The sequence below is a fragment of the Triticum aestivum genome, chromosome 5D, assembly GCF_018294505.1.
Source record: "Triticum aestivum cultivar Chinese Spring chromosome 5D, IWGSC CS RefSeq v2.1, whole genome shotgun sequence".
Taxonomy (NCBI): domain Eukaryota; kingdom Viridiplantae; phylum Streptophyta; class Magnoliopsida; order Poales; family Poaceae; genus Triticum; species Triticum aestivum.
In genome coordinates, this window is record NC_057808.1 from 148,147,521 (window position 1) to 148,168,632 (window position 21,112).

Genomic DNA, 21,112 nt, shown 5'->3' on the forward strand with positions numbered 1-21,112 from the left:
GAATTTAAAAACCAGGCATCTCAATGTCTTGCCGGCAATCAACGGTGCCCTAGTGTTTGAAATTCATTCCCATTTCTTGCAAGGGACCTAAGCATGCACCCAAGGACACATATTTGATTTTTCAATCAATTTATATGCACTGCAGCATGTGCATGTAGTTCAAATTTGAATTATGCACATAAATGCATTGAAAACTCACTTAATGCATAAAAATGTCCAAACGAACCCCGAAAAATCACAAAAATTCACACAACACTCCTGTTGTTCTATGTTGACACGAGAAAAAACATTGAAAGCAATAAGAGGCAATGGTTATCGTTTCGTCCCCAAAGGTGGGATATTCCATACCGAAAACCATCATGCTTGTTGTGAGAAGCTCCGGTTTGTGAGAAGCATATACCCAAACATGCCCCAAATGGGACAAAATTTGTACCACGGCATGTTGATGCCGCTCCATGATAGCATGCCAAGTTTCATAAATTTCAGACGAGTTTTGGATTTACTAGAATTTAAAAACCAGGCATCTCAATGTTTTGCCGGCAATCAACGGTGCCTTGGTGTTTGAAATTCATTCCCATTTCTTGCATGGGACCTAAGCACGCACCCAAGGACACAGATTTGATTTTTCAACCAATTTATATGCACTACAGCATGTGCATGTAGTTCAAATTTGAGTTATGCACATAAATGCATTGAAAACTCACTTAATGCATAAAAATGTCCAAACGAACCCCGAAAAATTAAAAAAATTCACACAACGCTCCTGTTGTTCTATGTTGACACGAGAAAAAAATGAAAGCAATAAGAGGCAATGGATATCGTTTCGTCCCCAAAGGTGGGACGTTCCCTACCGACCATCATGCTTGTTGTGAGAAGCTCCGGTTTGTGAGAAGCATATACCCAAACCTGCCCCAAATGGGACAAAATTTGTACCACGGCATGTTGATGCCGCTACATGATAGAATGCCAAGTTTCATGAATTTTAGACGAGTTTTGGATTTACTAGAATTTAAAAACCAGGCATCTCAATGTTTTGCCAGCAATCAACGGTGCCATGGTATTTGAAATTCATTCCCATTTCTTGCATCGGACCTAAGCATGCACCCAAGGACAAAGATTTGATTTTCAACGAATTTATATGCACTTGAGCATGTGCATGTAGTTCAAATTTGAATTATGCACATAAATGCATTGAAAACTCACTTAATGCATAAAAATGTCCAAACAAACCCTGAATAATTCCAATTCTTTTATGATCACTGCAGATAAAAGGTCTAGCAATTCAAACACCGTCCATGGCCACTATGACCCCATTATGTAATTCAAATCAAGACCAAAAATCAAGTAGATCCCAAATAGTGCATAAAAATATCTTCGGACCGTGTATGAATAAGGGACCGTGTGTGATGACACTTTGCGATCCAATTTTTTGGCTGAAGCGATTACAAATTTTCGGCTTCCACGGAAATATCTACCTCCCCGCCTCCGCCGCCGCCCCCTTACCAAAAGCCACATTGCCCCTCTTTCCGCCTTCCTTTCCAAGTTGAAACCCTCACTCCTTGCTTGCAGCGCCGCCGCCTCCTCGCAGGCGACCCTCCTTCACGCTCCTCGGCCTCGCCTATCTAGGCAGGTAATCCACACCCGACCCCCATCCTCCTCCTCCTTCCACATCCCACATGCCCCTACCGCCGGCGCGAGCGCGACACCTTCCACCCAAATCACCGACCCCTCCAACAAATAAGCGCCGGCCTAAGCCATGGTGCACGCAGTATAGCCAGGACCTCAAGGAGCATTTGGCAGCGGAGAAGCAAACCATGGCGGCACGCACGGACGAGGTCGCGATGGCTTCCATTCATGCCGACCCCCAGATCTTGAAGGAGCACCTTGCCATTTGCTAGCTACACCGGTTAAGCATGCTCGGTTTACCCGTTGCGTGTGCAGCTACTGCCTTTCCTTCCCAAATTCTAGTGAATTGTGCTATCTAATTTTACCATGCAATCTGTTGCTCTAGTGTATATGTTCTATATGTCGTGTAGTGTGGTGCTCACTTATTAACTGTTTTGTTAATTAGTTGTCGTCTTCAGTTAACTGTTTGGTTCAATTCTGGAAATGTGATGTTCAATTCTTTAGGCTGCAATTTTGTATTGTCTTCCATGTGAGAAATAAACCGAATTTATCTTTACGAAACTCTGGGTGCATTCTGTTATTGTATACCATGTGAGGAATAAATTGAATTTGGCTGTAGTATATACATGAGAAACAAATACAATTGCTACAATTGGCTGTAGTTTATTGGTTGGTTAACTCTCTGATCTTCTATTAGGAGTATGTTATATTGTGCAATGTGGTGCTCAGGTAATGTTTGGTTCATTTGTTGTGGTGTTTAGTTAACTGCTTGGTTCAATTCTGAAATGCGATGTCCAATTGTCGTCGGTAGAATTTTGTATTGTTGTGCATGTGAGGAATAAATCGAATTTGGCTACACTTAATACATGAGAAACATATACAAGTGCTATATTTCCTAGTTCTTAATCATGCTTGGTGTGGATAAATGGGTTTTCCGTGTGGCTTCAATTAATCTGATGAATTTGCAATGTGATTATTTTTCCTCAACATATTTTACAGATAGCATGCGAACCCTTACTTAACCTGATAACTAACTACCTTATATGTGTTGCAGGGAAACAATGGGAAGCACTGAGGTTTACAATTGAGGTTAGCACGTGCATGGTCCATTGTCTAATAGCACATTATTGTGCAATTGCAGGAACCATTCTAATATTTAGGTTTTTAACAATTTGGTCTTCCACATGTAGGTCCTGCTGTCAGAGGTTTTGACCCACTGTTCGACCCTTTTTGCATATGGGGAAATGAGTTGTCCATGAACATCAGTCAAGTCAAGAAACTCAGAAAGATTGTTAGGATAAAGAAATTAGCGACAAAAACAACAAGATCTTTGTTTGCACAATGAAGAAGACATCATTTCACAACAGGATGGTACTAACTATTATACCTGGCCTTTTTTTTCCTTTGCCCCATTTCCAATATAGAGAAGATATTTATTCACATCCTTGTTTTTAGGCCTTTCCAAAGCAGTTCACTGATGATTACTTCTCAAACCACCTGTATGGTCAGGAGGCGAGGAACGTATTCATACAGCACCCAGGGTTCAATATTGAAGTGTTCCTGAAGAGGACGAAGGATGTACGGTCAATCATCCACAGGCACTGGCCTAAAGTTACAAAGACCTTCAACATCAATGAAGGCTCAATATTCGCCTTCTGCTTCAGCAGTTTTCCAGATGAGATACATCTGTCTATGTACCATCTATGATGCTAATTTCGAAAGGTTATAGATGTTGCATGTGAAACTTGGTCCTGGTGTAGTTTTGTAATGGGGTAGCTGAGTGCTGAAGCTATATGATGTTGTACTCTGATGTATTTCAATTATGAAAATGAAATATATTATGTGCTTAATATGAACTGTCAATTAGATTAATAAATGGATTATGAATAATCAGATAATTAGCCTGCTAATTGGGTTTTGCTATTGCAAACGGTTGTTGAAATAATACCATGGGCGATGACCTCAGGCAACGCACACAGTTTCTAGGAATAAACCGTGTTGGATCAATGAACAATCACACACGACTTTCTCTTGAAAACTGTTTGCGTTAGGTCACCTTGCGCAAACGTTTACCACATGAAAACTGTGTGTGATAGACAGCCTTTGCCACACAGTTTCTTCCATGGACCGTGTGTGATATATTCAATAACGCAAGTGATTTAACAGGAAAAATTATGTGTGATGTACCTGTGAATGGAAACATTTTCCTTGGAGCGACTGTGTGGGATGTACATACGAACAAAAACGTCTAGCGGGGACTGACCGTGTGGGATGTACTTGCAACCGAAAACAATTTCGCCGTATAATGGTATTTTTTAGCTCTACTGTACGTATTTCCTTATTTGAGTGCTCGCCGGTCGCACACGACCTCATTTTGCAGAACGTGTGTGCCAGGAGGGCATAACCCGATGGTTTCTGGATCGTGTGGGAAGGACCCCCTTATCGCCCACACTCACTTGGCGACGGTTCCAAATGCCGTCGCAGAAAGGGGTTAAAAACCGTTTGTTTAGGAGCTCGCTGTACTATTGTACACTATAGAGCTAGTTCACCTCTAGTGTAAAATTATCTACACTAGCTTATAGAGCAAGTTAAACTCTAGTGTACAATTATTTGTACTAGGCTATAAAGCTAGTTCAACTATAGTGTAAAATTATATGAACTAGCTTATAGAGCTAGTTCAACTCTAGTGTAAATTATTTGTACAAGCTTATATATCTAGTTCAACTCTAGTGTAAAATTATTTTAACTAGCTAATATAGCTGGTTCAACTCTACTGTAAAATTATTTGAACTAGGTTATAGAGCTAGTTTAACTCTAGTGTTAAATTATATATACTACATTATATAACTAGTGCAACTCTTGTGTAAACTTATATGAACTAGGCAATAGAGATAGTTCAACTGTAGTGGAAAATTATTTGGACTAGCTTATAGAGCTAGTTCAACTCTAGTGTAAAATTATTTGTACTAGGTTATAGAGCTAGTTCAACTCTAGTATAAAATTAATTGAACTAGCTTATAGAGCAAGTTCAACTCTACTATAAAATTGTTTGAACTATCTTATAGAGCTAGTGCAACTCTAGTGTAAAATTATTTGTAACAGACTATAGAGCTAGTTCAACTCTAGTGTATAATTATTTGAACTAGCTTATAGAGCGAGTTTAGCTCTAGTGTAAAATTATTGGTACAAGTTTATAGAGCTGGTTCAACTCTAGTGTAAATTTATTTGTACTAGGCTATAGAGCTAGTTCAACTCTAGTGTAAAATTATTTGTACTAGGCTATAGAGCTAGTTCAACTGTAGTGTAAAATTATTTGTACTAGGCTATAGAGCAAGTTCAACTCTAGTGTAAAATTATTTTAACTAGCTTATAGAGCTACTTCAACACTAGTGTAAAAATATTTGTACTAGACTATAGAGCTAGTTCAACTATAGTGTAAAATTATCTGAACTAGCTTATAGAGCTAGTACAACTCTAGTGTACAATTATTTGTACAAGGCTATAGAGCTAGTTCAACTCTAGTGTAAAATTATTGGAACTAGCTTATAGAGTTAGTTCAACTCTAGTGTAAAATTATTTGTAGAAGCTTATAAAGCTAGTTCAACTCTAGGGTAAAATTATTTGAACTAGCTTATAGAGCTAGTTCAACGCTAGTGTAAAATTATTTGTACTAGGTTATAGAGCAGGTTCAAATCTACTGTTAAATTATATATACTACATTATAAAACTAGTTCAACTCTTGTGTAAACTTATATGAACTAGGGTATAGAGATAGTTCAACTGTAGTGTAAAATTATTTGGACTATCTTATAGAGCAAGTTCAACTCTAGTGTAAAATTATGTGTACTAGGCTATAGAGCTAGTTCAACTCTAGTGTAAAATTAGTTGAACTGGCTTATAGAGCTAGTTCAACTCCAGTGTAAAATTATTTGTACTAGGCTATAGAGATAGTTCAACTCTGGTGTAAAAATATTTTAACTAGCTTATAGAGCTACTTCAGCTCTAGTGTAAAATTATTTGAACTAGCTTATAGAGCTAGTTCAACTCTAGTGTAAAAAAAATTTGTACTAGGCTATAGAGCTAGTTCAACTCTAGCGTAAAATTATTTCTACGAGTTTATAGAGCTAGTTCAACTCTAGTGTAAAATTATTTTAACTAGCTTATAGAGCTAGTTCAACTCTAGTGTACTAATATTTGTACTAGACTATAGAGCTAGTTCAACTATAGTGTAAAATTATCCGAACTAGCTTATAGAGCTAGTACAACTATAGTGTACAATTATTTATACTAGGCTATAAAGCTAGTTCAACTCTAGTGTAAAATTATTTGAACTAGCTTATAGAGTTAGTTAAACTCTAGTGTAAAATTATTTGTACAAGCTTATAAAGCGAGTTTAACTCTAGTTTAAAATTGTTTGAACTAGCTTATAGAGCTAGTTCAACGCTAGTGTAAAATTATTTTTACTAGGTTATAGAGCTAGTTCAACTCTAGTGTTAAATTATATATACTACATTGTAAAACTAGTTCAACTATTGTGTAAACTTATATGAACTAGGCTACAGAGATAGTTCAACTGTAGTGTAAAATTATTTGGACTAGCTTATAGAGCAAGTTAAACTCTAGTGTAAAATTATGTGTACTAGGCTATAGAGCTAGTTCAACTCTAGTGTAAAATTAATTGAACTTGCTTATAGAGCTAGTTACCCTCTAGTGTAAAATTATTTGTACTAGACTATAGAGCTAGTTCAACTCTAGTGTAAAAATAGTTTAACTAGCTTATCGAGCTACTTCAGCTCTAGTGTAAAATTATTTGAACTAGCTTATAGAGCTAGTTCAACTCTAGTGTAAAAATATTTGTACTAGGCTATAGAGGTAGTTCAACTATAGTGTAAAATTATCTGAACTAGCTTATAGAGCTAGTACAACTCTACTGTACAATTATTTGTACTAGGCTATAGAGCTAGTTCAACTCTAGTGCAAAATTATTTGAACTAGCTTCTAGAGCTAGTTCAACTCTAGTGTAAAAAAATTTGTACTAGGCTATAGAGCTAGTTCAACTCTAGCGTAAAATTATTTGAACTTGCTTATAGAGCTAGTTCAACGCTAGTGTAAAATTATTTTTACTAGGTTATAGAGGTAGTTCAACTCTAGTGTTAAATTATATATACTACATTGTAAAACTAGTTCAACTATTGTGTAAACTTATATGAACTAGGCTACAGAGATAGTTCAACTGTAGTGTAAAATTATTTGGACTAGCTTATAGAGCAAGTTAAACTCTAGTGTAAAATTATGTGTACTAGGCTATAGAGCTAGTTCAACTCTAGTGTAAAATTAATTGAACTTGCTTATAGAGCTAGTTACCCTCTAGTGTAAAATTATTTGTACTAGGCTATAGAGCTAGTTCGACTCTAGCGTAAAATTATTTGAACTAGCTTATAGAGCTAGTTCAACGCTAGTGTAAAATTAATTGAACTTGCTTATAGAGCTAGTTACCCTCTAGTGTAAAATTATTTGTACTAGGCTATAGAGCTAGTTCAACTCTAGCGTAAAATTATTTGAACTAGCTTATAGAGCTAGTTCAACGCTAGTGTAAAATTATTTTTACAAGGTTATAGAGCTAGTTCAACTCTAGTGTTAAATTATATATACTACATTGTAAAACTAGTTCAACTATTGTGTAAACTTATATGAACTAGGCTACAGAGATAGTTCAACTGTAGTGTAAAATTATTTGGACTAGCTTATAGAGCAAGTTAAACTCTAGTGTAAAATTATGTGTACTAGGCATTAGAGCTAGTTCAACTCTAATGTAAAATTAATTGAACTTGCTTATAGAGCTAGTTACCCTCTAGTGTAAAATTATTTGTACTAGGCTATAGAGCTAGTTCAACTCTAGTGTAAAAATATTTTAACTAGCTTATCGAGCTACTTCAGCTCTAGTGTAAAATTATTTGAACTAGCTTATTGAGCTAGTTCAACTCTAGTGTAAAATTATTTGTACTAGGCTATAGAGCTAGTTCAACTCTAGCGTAAAATTATTTCTACAAGTTTATAGACCTAGTTCAACTCGAGTGTAAAATTATTTTAACTAGCTTATAGAGCTAGTTCAACTCTAGTGTAAAAATATTTGTACTAGACTATAGAGCTAGTTCAACTATAGTGTAAAATTATTTCTACAAGTTTATAGACCTAGTTCAACTCTAGTGTAAAATTATTTTAACTAGCTTATAGAGCTAGTTCAACTCTAGTGTCAAAATATTTGTACTAGACTATAGAGCTAGTTCAACTATAGTGTAAAATTATCTGAACTAGCTTATAGAGCTAGTACAACTCTACTGTACAATTATTTGTACTAGGCTATAGAGCTACTTCAGCTCTAGTGTAAAATTATTTGAACTAGCTTATAGAGCTAGTTCAACTCTAGTGTAAAAAATATTGTACTAGGCTATAGAGCTAGTTCAACTCTAGCGTAAAATTATTTCTACAAGTTTATAGACCTAGTACAACTCTAGTGTAAAATTATTTCAAGTAACTAATAGAGCTAGTTCAACTCTAGTGAAAAATATTTGTACTAGACTATAGAGCTAGTTAAACTATAGTGTAAAATTATCTTAACTAGCTTATAGAGCTAGTACAACTCTACTGTACAATTATTTGTACTAGGCTATAGAGCTAGTTCAACTCTAGCGTAAAATTATTTCTACAAGTTTATAGACCTAGTTCAACTCTAGTGTAAAATTATTTCAACTAACTTATAGAGCTAGTTCAACTCTAGTGAAAAATATTTGTACTAGACTATAGAGCTAGTTAAACTATAGTGTAAAATTATCTTAACTAGCTTATAGAGCTAGTACAACTCTAGTGTACAATTATTTGTACTTGGCTATAGAGCTAGTTCAACTCTAGCGTAAAATTATTTGAACTAGCTTATAGATTTAGTTCAAGTCTAGTATAAAATTATTTGTACAAGCTTATAAAGCTAGTTCAACTCTAGTGTAAAATTATTTGAACGAGCTTATAGAGCTAGTTCAACTCTTGTGTAAACTAATATGAACTAGGCTATAGAGATAGTTCAACTGTAGTGTAAAATTATTTGGACTAGCTTATAGAGCATGTTCAACTCTAGTGTAAACTTATGTGTACTAGGCTATAGAGCTAGTTCAACTCTAGTGTAAAATTAATTGAACTGGCTAATAGAGCTAGTTCAAATCTAGTGTAAAATTATTTGTACTAGGCTATAGAGCTAGTTCAACTCTAGTGTAAAAATATTTTTACTAGCTTATAGAGCTATTTCAGCTCTAGTGTAAAACTATTTTAACTAGCTTATAGAGCTAGTTCGACTCTAGTGCAAATTTTTTTGTACTAGGCTATAGAGCTAATTCAACTCTAGCGTAAAATTATTTTTACAACTTTATACACCTAGTTCAACTCTAGTGTATAATTATTTGAACTAGCTTATAGAGCGAGTTCAACTCTAGTGTAAAATTATTGGTACAAGTTTATAGAGCAGGGTCAACTCTAGTGTAAATTTATTTGTACTAGGCTATAGAGCTAGTACAACTCTACTGTACAATTATTTGTACTAGGCTATAGAGCTAGTTCAACTCTAGTGTAAAATTATTTCAACCAGCTTCTAGAGCTAGTTCAACTCTAGTGTAAAAAAATTTGTACTAGGCTATAGAGCTAGTTCAACTATAGTGTAAAATTATATCTACAAGTTTATAGACCTAGTTCAACTCTAGTGTAAAATTATTTTAACTAGCTTATAGAGCTAGTTCAACTCTAGTGTGAAAATATTTGTACTAGACTATAGAGCTAGTTCAACTATAGTGTAAAATTATCTGAACTAGCTTATAGAGCTAGTACAACTCTACTGTACAATTATTTGTACTAGGCTATAGAGCTACTTCAGCTCTAGTGTAAAATTATTTGAACTAGCTTATAGAGCTAGTTCAACTCTAGTGTAAAAAATATTGTACTAGGCTATAGAGCTAGTTCAACTCTAGCGTAAAATTATTTCTACAAGTTTATAGACCTAGTACAACTCTAGTGTAAAATTATTTCAAGTAACTAATAGAGCTAGTTCAACTCTAGTGAAAAATATTTGTACTAGACTATAGAGCTAGTTAAACTATAGTGTAAAATTATCTTAACTAGCTTATAGAGCTAGTACAACTCTACTGTACAATTATTTGTACTAGGCTATATAGCTAGTTCAACTCTAGCGTAAAATTATTTCTACAAGTTTATAGACCTAGTTCAACTCTAGTGTAAAATTATTTCAACTAACTTATAGAGCTAGTTCAACTCTAGTGAAAAATATTTGTACTAGACTATAGAGCTAGTTAAACTATCGTGTAAAATTATCTTAACTAGCTTATAGAGCTAGTACAACTCTAGTGTACAATTATTTGTACTTGGCTATAGAGCTAGTTCAACTCTAGCGTAAAATTATTTGAACTAGCTTATAGATTTAGTTCAAGTCTAGTATAAAATTATTTGTACAAGCTTATAAAGCTAGTTCAACTCTAGTGTAAAATTATTTGAACGAGCTTATAGAGCTAGTTCAACTCTTGTGTAAACTAATATGAACTAGGCTATAGAGATAGTTCAACTGTAGTGTAAAATTATTTGGACTAGCTTATAGAGCATGTTCAACTCTAGTGTAAACTTATGTGTACTAGGCTATAGAGCTAGTTCAACTCTAGTGTAAAATTAATTGAACTGGCTAATAGAGCTAGTTCAAATCTAGTGTAAAATTATTTGTACTAGGCTATAGAGCTAGTTCAACTCTAGTGTAAAAATATTTTTACTAGCTTATAGAGCTATTTCAGCTCTAGTGTAAAACTATTTTAACTAGCTTATAGAGCTAGTTCGACTCTAGTGCAAATTTTTTTGTACTAGGCTATAGAGCTAATTCAACTCTAGCATAAAATTATTTTTACAACTTTATACACCTAGTTCAACTCTAGTGTATAATTATTTGAACTATCTTATAGAGCGAGTTCAACTCTAGTGTAAAATTATTGGTACAAGTTTATAGAGCAGGTTCAACTCTAGTGTAAATTTATTTGTACTAGGCTATAGAGCTAGTACAACTCTACTGTACAATTATTTGTACTAGGCTATAGAGCTAGTTCAACTCTAGTGTAAAATTATTTCAACCAGCTTCTAGAGCTAGTTCAACTCTAGTGTAAAAAAATTTGTACTAGGCTATAGAGCTAGTTCAACTCTAGCGTAAAATTATATCTACAAGTTTATAGACCTAGTTCAACTCTAGTGTAAAATTATTTTAACTAGCTTATAGAGCTAGTTCAACTCTAGTGTGAAAATATTTGTACTAGACTATAGAGCTAGTTCAACTATAGTGTAAAATTATCTGAACTAGCTTATAGAGCTAGTACAACTCTACTGTACAATTATTTGTACTAGGCTATAGAGCTACTTCAGCTCTAGTGTAAAATTATTTGAACTAGCTTATAGAGCTAGTTCAAGTCTAGTGTAAAAAATATTGTACTAGGCTATAGAGCTAGTTCAACTCTAGCGTAAAATTATTTCTACAAGTTTATAGACCTAGTTCAACTCCAGTGTAAATATATTTCAAGTAACTAATAGAGCTAGTTCAACTCTAGTGAAAAATATTTGTACTAGACTATAGAGCTAGTTAAACTATAGTGTAAAATTATCTTAACTAGCTGATAGAGCTAGTACAACTCTACTGTACAATTATTTGTACTAGGCTATAGAGCTAGTTCAACTCTAGCGTAAAATTATTTCTACAAGTTTATAGACCTAGTTCAACTCTAGTGTAAAATTATTTCAACTAACTTATAGAGCTAGTTCAACTCTAGTGAAAAATATTTGTACTAGACTATAGAGCTAGTTAAACTATAGTGTAAAATTATCTTAACTAGCTTATAGAGCTAGTACAACTCTAGTGTACAATTATTTGTACTTGGCTATAGAGCTAGTTCAACTCTAGCGTAAAATTATTTGAACTAGCTTATAGATTTAGTTCAAGTCTAGTATAAAATTATTTGTACAAGCTTATAAAGCTAGTTCAACTCTAGTGTAAAATTATTTGAACTAGGTTATAGAGCTAGTTCAACTCTTGTGTAAACTAATATGAACTAGGCTATAGAGATAGTTCAACTGTAGTGTAAAATTATTTGGACTAGCTTATAGAGCATGTTCAACTCTAGTGTAAAATTATGTGTACTAGGCTATAGAGCTAGTTCAACTCTAGTGTAAAATTAATTGAACTGGCTAATAGAGCTAGTTCAACTCTAGTGTAAAATTATTTGTACTAGGCTATAGAGCTAGTTCAACTCTAGTGTAAAAATATTTTTACTAGCTTATAGAGCTATTTCAGCTCTAGTGTAAAATTATTTTAACTAGCTTATAGAGCTAGTTCGACTCTAGTGTAAAATTTTTTGTACTAGGCTATAGAGCTAATTCAACTCTAGCGTAAAATTATTTTTACAACTTTATACACCTAGTTCAACTCTAGTGTATAATTATTTGAACTAGCTTATAGAGCGAGTTCAACTCTAGTGTAAAATTATTGGTACAAGTTTATAGAGCTGGTTCAACTCTAGTGTAAATTTATTTGTACTAGGCTATAGAGCTAGTTCAACTCTAGTGTAAAATTATTTGTACTAGGCTATAGAGCTAGTTCAACTGTAGTGTAAAACTATTTGTACTAGGCTATTGAGCAAGTTCAACTCTAGTGTAAAATTATTTTAACTAGCTTATAGAGCTACTTCAACACTAGTGTAAAAGTATTTGTACTAGACTATAGAGCTAGTTCAACTATAGTGTAAAATTATCTGAACTAGCTTATAGAGCTAGTACAACTCTAGTGTACAATTATTTGTACAAGGCTATAGAGCTAGTTCAACTCTAGTGTAAAATTATTTGAACTAGCTTATAGAGTTAGTTCATCTCTAGTGTAAAATTATTTGTAGAAGCTTATAAAGCTAGTTCAACTCTAGGGTAAAATTATTTGAACTAGCTTATAGAGCTAGTTCAACGCTAGTGTAAAATTATTTGTACTAGGTTATAGAGCTAGTTCAAGTCTAGTGTTAAATTATATATACTACATTATAAAACTAGTACAACTCTTGTGTAAACTTATATGAACTAGGGTATAGAGATAGTTCAACTCTAGTGTATAATTATTTGGACTAGCTTATAGAGCGAGTTCAACTCTAGTGTAAAATTATTGGTACAAGTTTATAGAGCTGGTTCAACTCTAGTGTAAATTTATTTGTACTAGGCTATAGAGCTAGTTCAACTCTAGTGTAAAATTATTTGTACTAGGCTATAGAGCTAGTTCAACTGTAGTGTAAAATTATTTGTACTAGGCTACAGAGCAAGTTCAACTCTAGTGTAAAATTATTTTAACTAGCTTATAGAGCTACTTCAACACTAGTGTAAAAATATTTGTACTAGACTATAGAGCTAGTTCAACTATAGTGTAAAATTATCTGAACTAGCTTATAGAGCTAGTACAACTCTAGTGTACAATTATTTGTACAAGGCTATAGAGCTAGTTCAACTCTAGTGTAAAATTATTTGAACTAGCTTATAGAGTTAGTTCAACTCTAGTGTAAAATTATTTGTAGAAGCTTATAAAGCTAGTTCAACTCTAGGGTAAAATTATTTGAACTAGCTTATAGAGCTAGTTCAACGCTAGTGTAAAATTATTTGTACTAGGTTATAGAGCTAGTTCAAGTCTAGTGTTAAATTATATATACTACATTATAAAACTAGTACAACTCTTGTGTAAACTTATATGAACTAGGGTATAGAGATAGTTCAACTGTAGTGTAAAATTATTTGGACTATCTTATAGAGCAAGTTCAACTCTAGTGTAAAATTATGTGTACTAGGCTATAGAGCTAGTTCAACTCTAGTGTATAATTAATTGAACAGGCTTATAGAGCTAGTTCAACTCTAGTGTAAAATTATTTTTACTAGGCTATAGAGCTAGTTCAACTCTGGTGTAAAAATATTTTAACTAGCTTATAGAGCTACTTCAGCTCTAGTGTAAAATTATTTGAACTAGCTTATAGAGCTAGTTCAACTCTAGCGTAAAGTTATTTCTACAAGTTTATAGAACTAGTTCAACTCTAGTGTAAAATTATTTTAACTAGCTTATAGAGCTACTTCAACTCTAGTGTACAAATATTTGTACTAGACTATAGAGCTAGTTCAACTATAGTGTAAAATTATCCGATATAGCTTATAGAGCTAGTACAACTATAGTGTACAATTATTTGTACTAGGCTATAGAGCTAGTTCAACTCTAGTGTAAAATTATTTGAACTAGCTTATAGAGTTAGTTAAACTCTAGTGTAAAATTATTTGTACAAGCTTATAAAGCTAGTTTAACTCTAGTTTAAAATTATTTGAACTAGCTTATAGAGCTAGTTCAACGCTAGTGTAAAATTATTTTTACTAGGTTATAGAGCTAGTTCAACTCTAGTGTTAAATTATATATACTACATTGTAAAACTAGTTCAACTATTGTGTAAACTTATATGAACTAGGCTACAGAGATAGTTCAACTGTAGTGTAAAATTATTTGGACTAGCTTATAGAGCAAGTTAAACTCCAGTGTAAAATTATGTGTACTAGGCTATAGAGCTAGTTCAACTCTAGTGTAAAATTAATTGAACTTGCTTATAGAGCTAGTTACCCTCTAGTGTAAAATTATTTGTACTAGGCTATAGAGCTAGTTCAACTCTAGTGTAAAAATATTTTAACTAGCTTATCGAGCTATCAACTCTAGTGTAAAATTATTTGAACTAGCTTATAAAGCTAGTTCAACTCTAGTGTAAAATTATTGTACTAGGCCATAGAGCTAGTTCAACTCTAGCGTAAAATTATTTCTACAAGTTTATAGACCTAGTTCAACTCTAGTGTAAAAGTATTTTAACTAGCTTATAGAGCTAGTTCAACTCTAGTGTAAAAATATTTGTACTAGACTATATAGCTAGTTCAACTATATTGTAAAATTATCTGAACTAGCTTATAGAGCTAGTACAACTCTACTGTATAATTATTTGTACTAGGCTATAGAGCTAGTTCAACTCTAGTGTAAAATTATTTGAACTAGCTTCTAGAGCTAGTTCAACTCTAGTGTAAAAAAAAATTGTACTAAGCTATAGAGCTAGTTCAACTCTAGCGTAAAGTTATTTCTACAAGTTTATAGAGCTAGTTCAACTCTAGTGTAAAATTATTTTAACTAGCTTATAGAGCTACTTCAACTCTAGTGTACAAATATTTGTACTAGACTATAGAGCTAGTTCAACTATAGTGTAAAATTATCCGATATAGCTTATAGAGCTAGTACAACTATAGTGTACAATTATTTGTACTAGGCTATAGAGCTAGTTCAACTCTAGTGTAAAATTATTTGAACTAGCTTATAAAGTTAGTTAAACTCTAGTGTAAAATTATTTGTACAAGCTTATAAAGCTAGTTTAACTCTAGTTTAAAATTATTTGAACTAGCTTTTAGAGCTAGTTCAACGCTAGTGTAAAATTATTTTTACTAGGTTATAGAGCTAGTTCAACTCTAGTGTTAAATTATATATACTACATTGTAAAACTAGTTCAACTATTGTGTAAATTTATATGAACTAGGCTACAGAGATAGTTCAACTGTAGTGTAAAATTATTTGGACTAGCTTATAGAGCAAGTTAAACTCTAGTGTAAAATTATGTGTACTAGGCTATAGAGCTAGTTCAACTCTAGTGTAAAATTAATTGAACTTGCTTATAGAGCTAGTTACCCTCTAGTGTAAAATTATTTGTACTAGGCTATAGAGCTAGTTCAACTCTAGTGTAAAAATATTTTAACTAGCTTATCGAGCTACTTCAGCTCTAGTGTAAAATTATTTGAACTAGCTTATAAAGCTAGTTCAACTCTAGTGTAAAATTATTTGTACTAGGCCATAGAGCTAGTTCAACTCTAGCGTAAAATTATTTCTACAAGTTTATAGACCTAGTTCAACTCTAGTGTAAAAGTATTTTAACTAGCTTATAGAGCTAGTTCAACTCTAGTGTAAAAATATTTGTACTAGACTATATAGCTAGTTCAACTATATTGTAAAATTATCTAAACTAGCTTATAGAGCTAGTACAACTCTACTGTATAATTATTTGTACTAGGCTATAGAGCTAGTTGAACTCTAGTGTAAAATTATTTGAACTAGCTTCTAGAGCTAGTTCAACTCTAGTGTAAAAAAAAATTGTACTAAGCTATAGAGCTAGTTCAACTCTAGCGTAAAATTATTTCTACAAGTTTATTGACCTAGTTCAACTCTAGTGTAAAATTATTTTAACTAGCTTATAGAGCTAGTTCAACTCTAGTGTAAAAATATTTGTACTAGACTATAGAGCTAGTTCAACTATAGTGTAAAATTATCTGAACTAGCTTATAGAGCTAGTACAACTCTAGTGTACAATTATTTGTACTAGGCTATAGAGCTACTTCAGCTCTAGTGTAAAATTATTTGAACTAGCTTATAGAGCTAGTTCAACTCTAGTGTAAAAAAATTGTACTAGGCTATAGAGCTAGTTCAACTCTAGCGTAAAATTATTTCTAGAAGTTTATAGACCTAGTTCAACTCTAGTGTAAAATTATTTCAACTAACTTATAGAGCTAGTTCAACTCTAGTGAAAAATATTTGTACTAGACTATAGAGCTAGTTAAACTATAGTGTAAAATTATCTTAACTAGCTTATAGAGCTAGTACAACTCTAGTGTACAATTATTTGTACTAGGCTATATAGCTAGTTCAACTCTAGTGTAAAATTATTTGAACTAGCTTATAGAGTTAGTTCAAGTCTAGTATAAAATTATTTGTACAAGCTTATAAAGCTAGTTCAACTCTAGTGTAAAATTATTTGAACTAGGTTATAGAGCTAGTTCAACTCTTGTGTAAACTAATATGAACTAGGCTATAGAGATAGTTCAACTGTAGTGTAAAATTATTTGGACTAGCTTATAGAGCAAGTTCTACTCTAGTGTAAAATTATGTCTACTAGGCTATAGAGCTAGTTCAACTCTAGTGTAAAATTAATTGAACTTTCTAATAGAGCTAGTTCAACTCTAGTGTAAAATTATTTGTACTAGGCTATAGAGCTAGTTCAACTCTAGTGTAAAAATATTTTTACTAGCTTATAGAGCTATCTCAGCTCAAGTGTAAAATTATTTTAACTAGCTTATAGAGCTAGTTCGACTCTAGTGTAAAAATCTTTGTACTAGGCTATAGAGCTAATTCGACTCTAGTGTAAAATTAATTGAACTTGCTTATAGAGCTAGTTACCCTCTAGTGTATAGTTATTTGTACTAGGCTATAGAGCTAGTTCAACTCTAGTGTAAAAATATTTTAACTAGCTTATCGAGCTACTTCAGCTCTAGTGTAAAATTATTTGAACTAGCTTATAAAGCTAGTTCAACTCTAGTGTAAAATTATTTGTACTAGGCCATAGAGCTAGTTCAACTCTAGCGTAAAATTATTTCTACAAGTTTATAGACCTAGTTCAACTCTAGTGTAAAAGTATTTTAACTAGCTTATAGAGCTAGTTCAACTCTAGTGTAAAAATATTTGTACTAGACTATATAGCTAGTTCAACTATATTGTAAAATTATCTGAACTAGCTTATAGAGCTAGTACAACTCTACTGTATAATTATTTGTACTAGGCTATAGAGCTAGTTCAACTCTAGTGTAAAATTATTTGAACTAGCTTCTAGAGCTAGTTCAACTCTAGTGTAAAAAAAATTGTACTAAGCTATAGAGCTAGTTCAACTCTAGCGTAAAATTATTTCTACAAGTTTATAGACCTAGTTCAACTCTAGTGTAAAATTATTTTAACTAGCTTATAGAGCTAGTTCATCTCTAGTGTAAAAATATTTGTACTAGAATATAGAGCTAGTTCAACTATATTCTAAAATTATCTGAACTAGCTTATAGAGAAAGTACAACTCTAGTGTACAATTATTTGTACTAGGCTATAGAGCTACTTCAACTCTAGCGTAAAATTATTTGAACTTGCTTATAGTGCTTGTCCAGCTCTAGCGTAAAATTCTTTGTACTAGGCTATAGAGCTAGTTCAATTCTAGCGTAAAATTATTTCTACATGTTTATAGACCTAGTTCAACTCTAGTGTAAAATTATTTGAACTAGCTTATAGAGTTAGTTCAACTCTAGTGTAAAATTATTTCATATAACTTATAGAGCTAGTTCAACTCTAGTGAAAAATATTTGTACTAGACTATAGAGCTAGTTAAACTATAGTGTAAAATTATCTTAACTAGCTTATAGAGCTAGTACAACTCTAGTGTACAATTATTTGTACTAGGCTATAGAGCTAGTTCAACTCTAGTGTAAAATTATTTGAACTAGCTTATAGAGTTAGTTCAAGTCTAGTATAAAATTATTTGTACAAGCTTATAAAGCTAGTTCAACTCTAGTGTAAAATTATTTGAACTAGGTTATAGAGCTAGTTCAACTCTTGTGTAAACTAATATGAACTAGGCTATAGAGATAGTTCAACTGTAGTGTAAAATTATTTGGACTAGCTTATAGAGCAAGTTCAACTCTAGTGTAAAATTATGTCTAATAGGCTATAGAGCTAGTTCAACTCTAGTGTAAAATTAATTGAACTGGCTAATAGAGCTAGTTCAACTCTAGTGTAAAATTATTTGTACTAGGCTATAGAGCTAGTTCAACTCTAGTGTAAAAATATTTTTACTAGCTTATAGAGCTATTTCAGCTCTAGTGTAAAATTATTTTAACTAGCTTATAGAGCTAGTTCGACTCTAGTGTAAAAATCTTTGTACTAGGGTATAGAGCTAATTCGACTCTAGCGTCAAATTATTTCTACAACTTTATACACCTAGTTCAACTCTAGTGTATAAATATTTGAACTAGCTTATAGAGCGAGTTCAACTCTAGTGTAAAATTATTGGTACAAGTTTATAGAGCTGGTTCAACTCTAGTGTAAATTTATTTGTACTAGGCTATAGAGCTAGTTCAACTCTAGTGTAAAATTTATTTGTACTAGGCTATAGAGCTAGTTCAACCTTAGTGTAAAATTATTTGAACTAGCTTATAGAGCAAGTTCTACTCTAGTGTAAAATTATGTCTACTAGGCTATAGAGCTAGTTCAACTCTAGTGTAAAATTAATTGAACTTTCTAATAGAGCTAGTTCAACTCTAGTGTAAAATTATTTGTACTAGGCTATAGAGCTAGTTCAACTCTAGTGTAAAAATATTTTTACTAGCTTATAGAGCTATCTCAGCTCAAGTGTAAAATTATTTTAACTAGCTTATAGAGCTAGTTCGACTCTAGTGTAAAAATCTTTGTACTAGGCTATAGAGCTAATTCGACTCTAGTGTAAAATTAATTGAACTTGCTTATAGAGCTAGTTACCCTCTAGTGTAAAGTTATTTGTACTAGGCTATAGAGCTAGTTCAACTCTAGTGTAAAAATATTTTAACTAGCTTATCGAGCTACTTCAGCTCTAGTGTAAAATTATTTGAACTAGCTTATAAAGCTAGTTCAACTCTAGTGTAAAATTATTTGTACTAGGCCATAGAGCTAGTTCAACTCTAGCGTAAAATTATTTCTACAAGTTTATAGACCTAGTTCAACTCTAGTGTAAAAGTATTTTAACTAGCTTATAGAGCTAGTTCAACTCTAGTGTAAAAATATTTGTACTAGACTATATAGCTAGTTCAACTATATTGTAAAATTATCTGAACTAGCTTATAGAGCTAGTACAACTCTACTGTATAATTATTTGTACTAGGCTATAGAGCTAGTTCAACTCTAGTGTAAAATTATTTGAACTAGCTTCTAGAGCTAGTTCAACTCTAGTGTAAAAAAAATTGTACTAAGCTATAGAGCTAGTTCAACTCTAGCGTAAAATTATTTCTACAAGTTTATAGACCTAGTTCAACTCTAGTGTAAAATTATTTTAACTAGCTTATAGAGCTAGTTCATCTCTAGTGTAAAAATATTTGTACTAGAATATAGAGCTAGTTCAACTATATTCTAAAATTATCTGAACTAGCTTATAGAGAAAGTACAACTATAGTGTACAATTATTTGTACTAGGCTATAGAGCTACTTCAACTCTAGCGTAAAATTATTTGAACTAGCTTATAGTGCTTGTCCAGCTCTAGCGTAAAATTCTTTGTACTAGGCTATAAAGCTAGTTCAATTCTAGCGTAAAATTATTTCTACATGTTTATAGACCTAGTTCAACTCTAGTGTAAAATTATTTGAACTAGCTTATAGAGTTAGTTCAACTCTAGTGTAAAATTATTTCATATAACTTATAGAGCTAGTTCAACTCTAGTGAAAAATATTTGTACTAGACTATAGAGCTAGTTAAACTATAGTGTAAAATTATCTTAACTAGCTTATAGAGCTAGTACAACTCTAGTGTACAATTATTTGTACTAGGCTATAGAGCTAGTTCAACTCTAGTGTAAAATTATTTGAACTAGCTTATAGAGTTAGTTCAAGTCTAGTATAAAATTATTTGTACAAGCTTATAAAGCTAGTTCAACTCTAGTGTAAAATTATTTGAACTAGGTTATAGAGCTAGTTCAACTCTTGTGTAAACTAATATGAACTAGGCTATAGAGATAGTTCAACTGTAGTGTAAAATTATTTGGACTAGCTTATAGAGCAAGTTCAACTCTAGTGTAAAATTATGTCTAATAGGCTATAGAGCTAGTTCAACTCTAGTGTAAAATTAATTGAACTGGCTAATAGAGCTAGTTCAACTCTAGTGTAAAATTATTTGTACTAGGCTATAGAGCTAGTTCAACTCTAGTGTAAAAATATTTTTACTAGCTTATAGAGCTATTTCAGCTCTAGTGTAAAATTATTTTAACTAGCTTATAGAGCTAGTTCGACTCTAGTGTAAAAATCTTTGTACTAGGGTATAGAGCTAATTCGACTCTAGCGTAAAATTATTTCTACAACTTTATACACCTAGTTCAACTCTAGTGTATAAATATTTGAACTAGCTTATAGAGCGAGTTCAACTCTAGTGTAAAATTATTGGTACAAGTTTATAGAGCTGGTTCAACTCTAGTGTAAATTTATTTGTACTAGGCTATAGAGCTAGTTCAACTCTAGTGTAAAATTTATTTGTACTAGGCTATAGAGCTAGTTCAACCTTAGTGTAAAATTATTTGAACTAGCTTATAGAGCTAGTTCAACGCTAGTGTAAAAATATTTGTACTAGACTATAGAGCTAGTTCAACTCTAGTGTAAAATTATCTGAACTAGCTTTTAGAGCTAGTTCAACTCTAGTGTACAATTATTTGTACTAGGCTATAGAGCTAGTTCAACTCTAGCGTAAAATTATTTGAACTAGCTTATAGTGCTTGTCCAGCTCTAGCGTAAAATTCTTTGTACTAGGCTATAGAGCTAGTTCAACTCTAG